The following is a 12,688-nucleotide window of genomic DNA, read 5'->3' as shown; positions in this document are numbered from 1 at the left end:
ATAAGAGAAACACGGGGGTAACCTGCACGGCGCAGCAGATACTATCATAAGAGAAACACGGGGGTAACCTGCACAGCGCAGCAGATACTATCATAAGAGAAACACGGGGGTAACCTGCACAGCGCAGCAGATACTATCATAAGAGAAACACGGGGGTAACCTGCACGGCGCGGCAGATACTATCATAAGAGAAACACGGGGGTAACCTGCACGGCGCGGCAGATACTATCATAAGAGAAACACGGGGGTAACCTGCACGGCGCGGCAGATACTATCATAAGAGAAACACGGGGGTAACCTGCACGGCGCGGCAGATACTATCATAAGAGAAACACGGGGGTAACCTGCACGGCGCGGCGGATACTATCATAAGAAGCCTGCTGAGCAGACTTTTCTGCCGTCATTACTATGTTACTATATTTATCTACAGAATAAAATTATTTAGCTTCTTTCATTGGTAATTATGAATAACTATAAACCTACATGGACAAAGCTAGTGAAGAGAACTTTAAATAACTGACTAGCCCAAAGTTAGTGATTTATATCCAGCATTGATACCGTGCCCAGAGAATACTGCTGGTAATTGGAATGGCAGAAAGCGATGACATTACAAGCTGTAACCTCTAAGAGGAGGGTAGTATGGAAGCTGCCACTGTCCATACTCTGCAGTGCACAAAACTGGGAGCCTTATTGCTTGCTGAAGGGAAGAAGGTTTATGAGATTAGCATGTATCTATCTACTCCTCCCATCTCTGAATAACTTTTGTCTTTAGTGCCCTAACCTATGTATGTATGTTAGTTTATGACTTGTGGTATTTTATGTACCTTTCTTAATCACCTAGTACGATAAATTTGAGTCAAGTGGTCAAACAAATCAATAAATAAATAACAAATGTTCCGTACAAGTCATGGGATGCAAGGGGATCCTGGCTGACATTTCTTTTAACCACTTATATACGTGGAAGGTTGTGCATATATCCTGAAAAACAGACTCCATTAGTTCAGCACAGAACATCTTTTTTATGGGTTGAGATTACTACAACTACAACTTATCTCTTCCATCGTGCTACTAGACAGTGCTACTACAGGACTGTACATATACTCTTAAGAGACTTTGTGGAGCTTGCAGTCTAGTTAAAACACAAATACAAGTCAAGTATGAGATTTCAAGAAATGTATTTATTACAGGAAACATGGTTAAAAATTGACAATATTATATTCAGGAAGGGCCAGGGTTTCAAATGTGAAAGCAATTTCAAAAATTTGGGATTTTAGCCAGGACTTGGATGTGACCAAAGGGACAATGAAGCACCAACTCAGAAAGGCCGTTCCAGGCACAGGTGCAGGAAGGTGGAAGGTGTGGAGAAGAAGGGCACAGATAAGGGGTGAGAAGGAGAAATGTAGGAGGAGAAATAAAATAGGATATGTTACGAGGAGCTGCATTGAAGGCACATGTAGGTATGAAGGAAAAGCAGAGGGGAAACCTATGTAATGACTTGAGAAGAGAAGAGACATAGGAGGGAGTCAAGTCATGCAGCTGACTGTAGAGAAAGCTGTTTCAGTGGATATCAAACATTATCTCATGAGCTAAGAAGACCTCACGGGTCCCCTCGCTAGATATGATCTTCAAAGCTCAGATACATCAGCATCCTTAGATAATTCTCAGCTTAGGCCAACTAAAAGTATCCCAGCCTGCAGAACATAAGAACATAAGAAAATGCCATACTGGGTCAGACCAAGGGTCCATCAAGCCCAGCATCCTGTTTCCAACAGTGGCCAATCCAGGCCATAAGAACCTGACAAGTACCCAAAAACTAAGTCTATTCCATGTAACCATTGCTAATGGCAGTGGCTATTCTCTAAGTGAACTTAATAGCAGGTAATGGACTTCTCTTCCAAGAACTTATCCAATCCTTTTTTAAACACAGCTATACTAACTGCACGAACCACATTCTCTGGCAACAAATTCCAGAGTTTAATTGTGCGTTGAGTAAAAAAGAACTTTCTCCGATTAGTTTTAAATGTGCCCCATGCTAACTTCATGGAGTGCCCCCTAGTCTTTCTACTATCTGAAAGAGTAAATAACCGATTCACATCTACCCGTTCTAGACCTCTCATGATTTTAAACACCTCTATCATATCCCCCCTCAGTCGTCTCTTCTCCAAGCTAAAAAGTCCTAACCTCTTTAGTCTTTCCTCATAGGGGAGTTGTTCCATTCCCTTTATCATTTTGGTAGCCCTTCTCTGTACCTTCTCCATCACAATTATATCTTTTTTGAGATGCGGCGACCAGAATTGTACACAGTATTCAAGGTGCGGTCTCACCATGGAGCGATACAGAGGCATTATGACATTTTCCGTTTTATTCATCATTCCTTTCCTAATAATTCTCAACATTCTGTTTGCTTTTTTGACTGCCGCAGCACACTGCACCGACGATTTCAATGTGTTATCCACTATGACACCTAGATCTCTTTCTTGGGTTGTAGCACCTAATATGGAACCCAACATTGTGTAATTATAGCATGGGTTATTTTTCCCTAGATGCATCACCTTGCACTTATCCACATTAAATTTCATCTGCCATTTGGATGCCCAATTTTCCAGTCTCACAAGGTCTTCCTGCAATTTATCACAATCTGCTTGTGATTTAACTACTCTGAACAATTTTGTGTCATCTGCAAATTTGATTATCTCACTCGTCGTATTTCTTTCCAGATCATTTAAAAATATATTGAACAGTACGGGTCCCAATACAGATCCCTGAGGTACTCCACTGTCCACTCCCTTCCACTGAGAAAATTGCCCATTCAATCCTACTCTCTGTTTCCTGTCTTTTAGCCAGTTTGCAATCCACGAAAGGACATCGCCACCTATCCCATGACTTTTTACTTTTCCTAGAAGCCTCTCATGAGGAACTTTGTCAAACGCCTTCTGAAAATCCAAGTATACTATATCTACTGGTTCACCTTTATCAACATGTTTATTAACTCCTTCAAAAAAGTGAAGCAGATTTGTGAGGCAAGACTTGCCCTGGGTAAAGCCATGCTGACTTTGTTCCATTAAACCATGTCTTTCTATATGTTCTGTGATTTTGATGTTTAGAACACTTTCCACTATTTTTCCTGGCACTGAAGTCAGGCTAACCGGTCTGTAGTTTCCCGGATCACCCCTGGAGCCCTTTTTAAATATTGGCGTTACATTTGCTATCCTCCAGTCTTCAGGTACAATGGATGATTTTAATGATAAGTTACAAATTTTTACTAATAGGTCTGAAATTTCATTTTTTAGTTCCTTCAGAACTCTGGGGTGTATACCATCCGGTCCAGGTGATTTACTACTCTTCAGTTTGTCAATCAGGCCTACCACATCTTCTAGATTCACCGTGATTTGATTCAGTCCATCTGAATCATTACCCATGAAAACCTTCTCCATTATGGGTACCTCCCCAACATCCTCTTCAGTAAACACCGAAGCAAAGAAATCATTTAATCTTTCCGCGATGGCCTTATCTTCTCTATGTGCCCCTTTAACCCCTTGATCATCTAACGGTCCAACTGACTCCCTCACAGGCTTTCTGCTTCGGATATATTTAAAAAAGTTTTTACTGTGAGTTTTTGCCTCTACAGCCAACTTCTTTTCAAATTCTCTCTTAGCCTGTCTTATCAATGTCTTACATTTAACTTGCCAATGTTTATGCTTTATCCTATTTTCTTCTGTTGGATCCTTCTTCCAATTTTTGAATGAAGATCTTTTGGCTAAAATAGCTTCTTTCACCTCCCCTTTTAACCATGCCGGTAATCGTTTTGCCTTCTTTCCACCTTTCTTAATGTGTGGAATACATCTGGACTGTGCTTCTAGAATGGTATTTTTTAACAATGACCACGCCTCTTGGACATTTTTTACTTTTGTAGCTGCTCCTTTCAGTTTTTTTCTAACAATTTTTCTCATTTTATCAAAGTTTCCCTTTTGAAAGTTTAGCACGAGAGCCTTGGATTTGCACACTGTTCCTTTTCCAGTCATTAAATCAAATTTGATCATATTATGATCACTATTGCCAAGCGGCCCCACCACCGTTACCTCTCTCACCAAGTCCTGTGCTCCACTGAGAATTAGATCTAAAATTGCTCCCTCTCTCGTCGGATCCTGAACCAATTGCTCCATAAAGCTATCATTTATTCCATCCAGGAACGTTATCTCTCTAGTGTGACCCGATGATACATTTACCCAGTCTATATTGGGGTAATTGAAGTCTCCCATTATTACTGCACTACCAATTTGGTTAGCTTCCCTAATTTCTCTTAGCATTTCACTGTCCATCTCACCATCTTGACCAGGTGGACGGTAGTATACCCCTATCACTGTAGTCTTCCCTGACACACAAGGGGTTTCTACCCATAAAGATTCAATTTTGTATTTAGTCTCATGCAGGATGTTTATCCTGTTGGACTCTATGCCATCCTGGACATAAAGCGCCACACCTCCTCCCGACTGCTCCTCTCTGTCATTGCGATATAATTTGTACCCCAGTATAGCACTGTCCCATTGGTTATCCTCTTTCCACCATGTCTCTGAGATGCCAATTAAGTCTATGTCATCATTTACTGCTATACATTCTAATTCTCCCATCTTACTTCTTAGACTTCTGGCATTAGCATACAAACATTTCAAAGTTTGTTTTTTGTTTGTATTTTTATTCTGCTTTTTAATTGATAGGGATAAGTTAGAATTTTTTAGCTCAGGTGAGTTTTTAGTTACAGGCACTTGGACTACTTTTCTAATTATTGGAACCTCACTGTCGGGATGCCCTAATTCTAATGCATCATTAGTATCCTTTAAAGATACCTCTCTCCGAACCATGCGCTGCTGAGCGACTGTCGGCTTTCCCCTTTGTTCTAGTTTAAAAGCTGCTTTATCTCCTTTTTAAAGGTTAGCGCCAGCAGTCTGGTTCCACCCTGGTTAAGGTGGAGCCCATCCCTTCGGAAGAGACTCCCCCTTCCCCAAAAGGTTCCCCAGTTCCTAACAAAACTGAATCCCTCTTCCTTGCACCATCATCTCATCCACGCATTGAGACTCCGGAGCTCTGCCTGCCTCTGGTGACCTGCGCGTGGAACAGGGAGCATTTCAGAGAATGCTACCCTGGAGGTTCTGGATTTAATCTTTCTACCTAAGAGCCTAAATTTGGCTTCCAGAACCTCCCTCCCACATTTTCCTATGTCGTTGGTGCCCACGTGTACCACGACAGCCGGCTCCTCCCAAGCACTGTCTAAAATCTTATCTAGGTGACGCGTGAGGTCCGCCACCTTCGCACCAGGTAGGCAGGTTACCAGGCAATCCTCACGCCCACCAGCCACCCAGCTATCTACATTCCTAATAATCGAATCACCAACTATGACGGCCGACCTAACCCTTCCCTCCTGGGCAGTAGGCCTTGGGGAGATATCCTCAGTGCGAAAGGACAAGGCATCACCTAGAGAGCAGGTCCTTGCTACAGGATCCTTTCCTGCTACACCTGGTTGGTGCTCTCCCATTATGAGACCTTCTTCCTCCAAGGCAGCACCAGGGCTGCCAGTCTGAAGTTGGGACTTGACTACTATGTCCCTGAAGGTCTCATCTATATACCTCTCTGTCTGCCTCAGCTCCTCCAGGTCTGCCACTCTAGCCTCCAGAGATCGGACTCGTTCTCTGAGAGCCAGGAGCTCTTTGCATCGCATGCACATGTACAACTTCTCACCGGTGGGTAAAAAATCATACATGTGACACAGATATGGCTTTAGAAGTGCGATGTTACAGGAATATGTTTCTGGATATCATGACCCAAGCTGTCACCAGCTATAATGATTTTATATCTGTGGTGATTTTATAAACTAGGGGTTTTATAGAGAAGCATTGCTGATTCTCATGACTTTATAACCCAGGAATGTTAGATACATGATCCACGGTAACTTTGTAAAATGGGGAAGTTATATGAAGCAGTATTACATTGACAGCAAGGTTGTATGTGGATGTATGTGTGTGTGAATGTCATGCTACGTCTTGTGGTGTTTGCTTTGGTTAATACAACATTTAAATTCCCATTTCTGAACTTCCACATACTGCAGAGTGAAAACACGTTAGAAAACAAAAGATACGCTTTCTATATTCACAACTATAAAAGGTAAGATATGTCTTCTAAATTTGTGACTATTAAATAGGAGATCTACCTTCCTGACTCATTATTCATCACTAAAAAACATGACATACAGCTTTCTTATTATTATAAAATGTGAGCAATGCCTTCATTATTTGTGATAGAAAACATAAGATATGCTTTCTTTACTCATGACTATAAAAAGTGAGATATGCCTTCTTTATTTGTGACTATATAATGTAAGACATGCCTTCCTTAGTCATGTCTGCAAAATGAAAATAATCCTTCTTTATTCATGACTACAAAGTGGGAGATATGCCTTAATTACTTTGACTATAAAATGTGAGATATGCCTTTATATTCTTAATTATAAAACATGAGATGCCTTCTTTACTGGTAAGTCTAAAACATGAAATATGGCTTCCTTCCCCACAAGTCTAAAATTTGAGAAATTCCTTCTTTATTCATGACTATAAAATGAGAAATATGTCTTTCTTACTCATGACAATAAAACATGAGATATGTTTTCTTTATTCATGGCTATAAAATGTGAGATATGCCTTCCTTACCTGTGATTATAAAACATAAGATGTGCCTTCCTTACCTGTGATTATAAAACATAAGGTGTGCCTTCCTTACCTGTGATAATAAAACATAAGATGTGCCTTCCTTACCTGTGATTATAAAACATAAGATGTGCCTTCCTTACCTGTGATAATAAAACATAAGATGTGCCTTCCTTACCTGTGATTATAAAACATAAGACGTGCCTTCCTTACCTTTGATTATAAAACATAAGATGTGCCTTCCTTACCTGTGATTATAAAACATAAGACGTGCCTTCCTTACCTTTGATTATAAAACATAAGACGTGCCTTCCTTACCTTTGATTATAAAACATAAGATGTGCCTTCCTTACCTTTGATAATAAAACATAAGATGTGCCTTCCTTACCTGTGATTATAAAACATAAGACGTGCCTTCCTTACCTGTGATTATAAAACATAAGACGTGCCTTCCTTACCTTTGATAATAAAACATAAGACGTGCCTTCCTTACCTGTGATTATAAAACATAAGACGTGCCTTCCTTACCTTTGATAATAAAACATAAGATGTGCCTTCCTTACCTGTGATTATAAAACATAAGACGTGCCTTCCTTACCTTTGATAATAAAACATAAGATGTGCCTTCCTTACCTGTGATTATAAAACATAAGACGTGCCTTCCTTACCTTTGATTATAAAACATAAGATGTGCCTTCCTTACCTTTGATTATAAAACATAAGACGTGCCTTCCTTACCTGTGATTATAAAACATAAGACGTGCCTTCCTTACCTTTGATTATAAAACATAAGACGTGCCTTCCTTACCTTTGATAATAAAACATAAGATGTGCCTTCCTTACCTGTGATTATAAAACATAAGACGTGCCTTCCTTACCTTTGATAATAAAACATAAGATGTGCCTTCCTTACCTTTGATTATAAAACATAAGATGTGCCTTCCTTACCTTTGATTATAAAACATAAGATGTGCCTTCCTTACCTGTGATTATAAAACATAAGACGTGCCTTTTTACCTGTGATTATAAAACATGAGATGTGCCTTCCTTACCTTGATTATAAAACATAAGACGTGCCTTCCTTACCTTGATTATAAAACATAAGACATGCTTTCTTACCTGTGATTATAAAACGTGAGATGTGTCTTCCTTGCCTGTGATTATAAAACATAAGATGTGGCTTTTTTACCTGTGATTATAAAACATAAGAACATAAGAAAATGCCATACTGGGTCAGACCAAGGGTCCATCAAGCCCAGCATCCTGTTTCCAACAGTGGCCAATCCAGGCCATAAGAACCTGGCAAGTACCCCAAAACTAAGTCTATTCCATGTAACCATTAGGCAGCGGCTATTTTCTAGGTGAACTTAATAGCAGGTAATGGACTTCTCCTCCAAGAACTTATCCAATCCTTTTTTAAACACAGCTATACTAACTGCACTAACCACATCCTCTTGCAACAAATTCCAGAGTTTAATTGTGCATTGAGTAAAAAAGAACTGTCTCCGATAGTTTTAAATGTGCAACATGCTAACTTCATGGAGTGCCCCCTAGTCTTTCTATTATCCGAAAGAGTAAATAACCTATTCACATCTACCCGTTCTAGACCTCTCATGATTTTAAACACCTCTATCATGTCCCCCCTCAGCCATCTCATCTCCAAGCTGAAAAGTCCTAACCTCTTTAGTCTTTCCTCATAGGCGAGCTGTTCCATTCCCCTTATCATTTTGGTAGCCCTTCTTACCTTTGATTATAAAACATAAGATGTGTATTTCTTACCTATGATTATAAAACATAAGATGTGCCTTTGAAATCATCGGCTCAGTGTGCTGCAGCAATCAAAAAAGCAAACAGAATGTTGGGAATTATTAGAAAGGGAATGGTTAATAAAAGGGAAAATGTCATAATGCCTCTGTATCGCTCCATGATGAGACCGCACCTTGAATACTGAGTACAATTCTGGTTGCCACATCTCAAAAAAGATATAGTAATTCTAGGCTACCAAAATGATAAAGGGGATGGAACAGCTCTCCTATGAGGAAAGACTAAAGAGGTTAGGACTTTTCAGCTTGGAGAAGAGACGACTGAGGGGGGATATGATAGAGGTGTTTAAAATCATGAGAGGTCTAGAACGGGTAGATGTGAATCGGTTATTTACTCTTTCGGATAGTAGAAAGACTAGGGGGCACTCCATGAAGTTAGCATGGGGCAGATTTAAAACTAATCGGAGAAAGTTCTTTTTTACTCAAAGCATAATTAAACTCTGGAATTTGTTGCCAGAGGATGTGGCTAGTGCAGTTAGTATAGCTGTGTTTAAAAAAGGACTGGATAAGTTCTTGGAGGAGAAGTCCATTTCCTGCTATTAATTAAGTTGACTTAGAAAATAGCCACTGCTATTACTAGCAACGGTAACATGGAATAGACTTAGTTTTTGAGTACCTGCCAGGTTCTTATGGCCTGGATTGGCCACTGTTGGAAACAGGATGCTGGGCTTGATGGACCCTTGGTCTGACCCAGTATGGCATATTCTTATGTTCTTATGTTCTTATGTTGACGTCAGCCAAAGTGGCACTTCTGAAATTCAGCTTCTCCGTGGCATCCTTGAAGGGCTGCAGGATTTTTACCAGCTGACTCATGATTAACCAATCATGATGCCCTAGGGGACTCTGCACACCTATGCATTTCCACAGAAAGTTCATGAAGGGGTGTCTGCTGCTTCACTTACCTCTGCAGCATTATATAGGTGGAATTTCACCGGGTGACAATGTCTTGAATGAGACGCTTGTGAGGCATCTCCATATCACTCTGCTTTTGTCGGAGAACCTGCTCCGCCTTCACACTTCTGTGGAAGTGCGCTGATATGTTCCTGCACTTGTGTATTAAGTCCTGCAAGTATTCATTCTCTTGGTGCTTGGATTCCAACCCCAGAGCTGACTTCACTATGAGGTGCAGAGTGTGTGCAAAACATTGGATGTTCTGAAAGCCCCCAATGGATAGTGTCTTTACCATGTTTGCACTATTGCACTCCAAAGACAACAGGCGACCCAGCGAGAAAGACACAGACAACAGATGACCATATGGCAGGACCAGACAAACCAGGAATCGGTAGGAATCACACCCGTAACTCATCATACAGGTTAATCTATCATCACTAACCCTAATGTCAACCCAAGAAACCCTCTTCAATAAAGGATTATCATTTGCCCCTACTAATAAATATTCTGCTTTTGAGGAAGAGGAATATTTATATTGTTTCACACGACAATTAAGGATTAAACTGTTCTTTCAATCAGCTTCAACGAATATACCATATGATGAACAGTTGGTAGTAAAGCAGCCATCTAAGTGGCTCCCACCATGCTTTCCGGTAATTCATACATTCATAGAACCTGTTAAAAAAGAAGGTTTCAAACAAGAAAAGGCAATACACAAATCGCAATACAACTTAACCAAAAAAGAATATGAGGCTTTACAACAACTAAGATCCAATACCAATGTGGTCATTAAACCAGCAGACAAAGGTGGCTCCATCGATATCCAAGACACCCAAAAGTTCATTGAAGAAGCAGACCAACAACTCAATGGTCAGACGTTCACTCTGAAATTAACCAAAGATCCTACCCCAGGCATCAAAGTACAAATTGATTCATTGATAGAATTAGCCTCAGAAGCAGGGTGGATTACAACAAAAGCATCATTTTTAGAGTAGAACATCCAGTCGGTCCAGTATTTTATACAGTACCCAAAGTTCATAAATTATTGAGAACCCCTCCAGGACGTCCCATAGTGTTATCAAAGAGTTCACTGTTAGAACCTTTGTCACAATTTGTAGACGTATTCTTGAGGAAATATATTTCACTTATTCCATCGTACATCTGGGACTCGGCACATTTAATGACCATTCTACAGGAATATAGTCAAATTGAGGAAACAGTGCTATTGGTGGGAATTTATATAACAGCATTATACACCAGCATCCCCCAACAAGAGGCTTTAACTATCATGCAAGAAGTACTAATGACAAAGACATCTAGGGAGACTCCAAGGATACCCATAACATTTATAATGGAATTGGCAACTATAGCCTTATAAAACAATTTATTTTTATTTCAGAATCAATATTATAAACAAATTGAAGGTACCGCCATGGGGATTACCATGGTGCTAGATTTAGCCAACCTGTAGGTGACGGCATTCAAAAAGAGATGACTAGAAAACTATCCTTTCATTCAACACATCAAACTGTGGAAACATTACATAGACGATATCTTTATGATATGGCATGGTTCAGAGACAGAATTACAGATATTCATCACATGGTTAAATAACTGAAACCCTCATCTACAGTTCACTCATCAATACAGTGAGCAACAAATATCATTTTTGACATACAAGTCAAATTGGACAATAATCAATTCAGTTTCTCTATATATCGGAAACCAACAGATCGTAACATGCTATTACACTACAAATCCTTTCACCCACTGCAATTGAGAGACAACCTCCCAATGAACCAGTTCCTTAGACTATGTAGACTTTGTTCTACAGTAGAAGAATACAAAGTACAGGCACAAGATATGCGGGAGCGGATTCTTCAACGTGGTTATCCACATTCAATCGTACACAAAGCATACAAATGGGCTAGATGGGCCAACCGAGAATTGTTGTTGAAACCAACACAAAAATGTCAAGACAACAAATGGGTTTGTGTGCTGTCATATACTCTACACACAAAACAAATACGAGCCAGTATATTGAAATACTGGTCAGTAATTCGGATTCATCTGGTCTTTCAAGAGATCCCTATATTTGCTTATAAAAGAGCTCAAAATTTACGTGACAGTGTGGTACATTCAAATTTGAAGTTGACCAAGAAGGAAGACCGACCTTCCCCAGGACATCACAGATGTGGGCGGTGCAACATGTGTCCATGGATATATGAAGGGCTACAATTGGACATCCCAGGAAGGAAAAGTTACAAGTTTTAACATTGTTTCATGTGCGATTCAACCAATGTAATATATGCATTATGGTGTTCTTGCCCACTAATATACATTGAAAAAACCACCTGCAAATTTAAAATCCACATACAGGAACATCTAAGCCGCATTAGGACACAGAAAGAAGGAGTTCCTCTGGTTGAACATTGGTTACAGGCGGGTCATCGAACAGAGGATTTTATGGTAGTGGCTCTTTTCCAGCTTGATAAGACACCAAGAGGAGGAGACATCAATTTAAACAGCGTTTCATTTATCAGAGGAACACAGTGGTCCCACATGGGTTAAACTGGGAAATAGAGTGGGCATTATTCTTTAGAAATACAGTTACAACTTCAGTTGAAAGCAAAGCAAACATCACTACATTATAGCAGGAACGTAAGAAGGTCCTCTACCAGGTCCACTTTCAAGAACGGAATATAGCTATAGTTCTCTTTCAAGTCAATATTAAGAAAGGCACAGAGACATTAAGAAAACAACACACCAGCAGTGGTTCTCTATCAGGTCACATCAAGGAAGTTCCATAGGGTAACCCGAGATTTATAACTTCAGTCCTCTCCCAGATCGGTAAACAAGACTAGAGACGACAGAGAAATGGACGTGAGAGAAAACAAATGAATTAATTAAAACACGTAATAACACGAAACACGGCCGATGACGGGCAGCTGGACCATAACCTCGAAACAAAATTAAAGCAACAGTAAGGACAGTCATCCTTGGCTATAAAAGACAATAACAGAAGAAAATAAAAAGATGTAAGAGGGCCAGGACAACCATAGAAGAGAGCCAAGCACAATACAAAGGTAAATTAAGAGAAGAGATCTGCGATTTTAAAGAAAAATTGAAAAGACAAACAAAAAGAGAAATTTGAAGACTTTACAAATATAATAAATAAATTTACATTAAAGAAACAATACACACTAACAGAGTGATAAATCTGACAGTGGTTATCACCTCATTAAGTGCTACCGGACAAAAATACATTCAGCAAGGATT

This window comes from Rhinatrema bivittatum, chromosome 5, assembly GCF_901001135.1.
Source record: "Rhinatrema bivittatum chromosome 5, aRhiBiv1.1, whole genome shotgun sequence".
Lineage (NCBI taxonomy): Eukaryota > Metazoa > Chordata > Amphibia > Gymnophiona > Rhinatrematidae > Rhinatrema > Rhinatrema bivittatum.
This window is presented reverse-complemented; position numbering follows the sequence as displayed.